The sequence below is a fragment of the Limulus polyphemus genome, unplaced genomic scaffold (genome assembly GCF_000517525.1).
Source record: "Limulus polyphemus unplaced genomic scaffold, Limulus_polyphemus-2.1.2 Scaffold6040, whole genome shotgun sequence".
In the NCBI taxonomy this organism is placed as follows: domain Eukaryota; kingdom Metazoa; phylum Arthropoda; class Merostomata; order Xiphosura; family Limulidae; genus Limulus; species Limulus polyphemus.
Genome location: NW_013671650.1, coordinates 25142 through 26799, shown reverse-complemented (window position 1 = coordinate 26799; position 1658 = coordinate 25142). Strand labels below are relative to the sequence as shown.

At 30.3% G+C, this 1658-nt stretch overlaps 1 protein-coding gene across 1 annotated transcript in view; it reads right to left on the bottom strand.

The window, feature by feature from the left end:
- LOC106473282 (beta-1,3-galactosyltransferase 6-like) overlaps nucleotides 1-1286 on the bottom strand; it is a 6620-nt gene extending 5334 nt beyond the window's left edge. The window contains exon 1 of the mRNA XM_013933966.2: nucleotides 1144-1286. The gene's annotated coding sequence lies outside the window, so the exon portion shown is untranslated. The remainder of the gene's footprint in view (nucleotides 1-1143) is intronic.
- Nucleotides 1287-1658: the final 372 nt, after the last annotated feature.

Here is a 1658-nt window from a genome sequence, read left to right as displayed (position 1 = left end):
TGTGAATATGACTGAAAATCTTCATTTTTTCTGAAAAGGTGGTGTCTATTTACTTGTGACCATGCTGTGTACTTCTATCACATTCTCATGTCAAACAATGTAAAGTAGTCCTATTAACCTGCATCAAAAACGAAGTGAACAACATCAATAAACTGTAATTCATAAATGTATGAAACAAATTGATGAATTTGCTTGAATGAAGCTTTTAGGTGGAAATGTACTTGAAGGCAACCTTAAGCTGTATTATGGACTAAGATCCATTAATGCCAAGAATTATAAAACATGTAAAACAATACTGTAACTGTCAACGAGATGTATTGTTGCTGTATATACATCATGGAGAAACTAGGTGTGAGATTTTATTTTGAAACTTTTAACAGCATTGTTACATATTTAATATTATCCAAAATAATTAAAGATTAAAGTTGTTTTTAGTTCACATATGGCATGCTCCTTCCCAGCTTTCATGAGATTCACAGGCTACAGGAGCAAAAGTATAAGGGTAATTTATAACATACAGTTTTTCAATAGTAATAATAATAACCATCTGATCAATGGGCTCTTCACTTTCTTATTGACATTTCTTGATAGTATTCAGTAGGAATTGAATTCTGTAAAATTCAAGTCTAGAACATTTAAATCATTAAGGTTGAGCATATCAAACATACAGAATATATAAATTTACCATATTATACCTGTTTATAATACTTATATGCATGCACTATGGAAAATCCTGGTGTTCGTGTTATCTTAATCTTGACTTCCTCAAATTCTAATAGTTATAATAATGAACAGATACAATGTGATCCATATAGGAAATTTTAAACATTTTATAGCACAATCACACTGTAGTCTAGATAAACTAGCATAATTTTTTTTATTTTCAGTTTCACAAACATAATTTACTTAAAAAGTTAAATGTTACCTCACTATTTTTGAATCTTAACAATAACAGAATCAGTGAAGTCCTTTTTTAAATAAAAAAGCTCCATATCAACACACTGCATGTCATAAGTGCCAAACTGATTTTAAGTTAAAAACAATGTGGTGTGAACTTAAGACTAAGTTAGGGCTAACTCATCAACTTGAAACTGAAGAAGATTCTACATTATTCTATTTCAGTACTTGTTGCTTAACACTTACAGTTAAAATTGAGGAAAACAAAATCAATACATTTCTTGTATTCAAATTGTTCAATGGATTTGTCTATCATATTGCAGCATTTCAAGTTTCAATTTCCCTTCAATTCAGTGGAACTTAAAGTCCACAGAGAAAAGAACAAATGGTTTCGATTTAGATAGCATGGAAACGCTCCTGGCGGCCCCTCTCGGTCTTATTTAATTGAGGCACTGACAACAACAACAAAAAAATTAATATTTGACTTCTACCATAAATATAAGGATGTGATTTATTTTTCCTTTTTGAATGGAGAAACTAACCGTGCAGATATATTTAGAAAAGTTATAAAAGAATATCTGCGCCCAATTTACTACATAATGACAACAATGTATAGCTAACAGTGGTTAAATAAATAATTTACAATGTTATTAACCTCATCCTTGTGTCTCAGAAAGTACGTTTGAGTGCTTATAAAGCTAAAAAACTGATTTCAAACCCTAGTTGGAAAGAGCACAAATAATCCACTGTGTAGCTTTGTG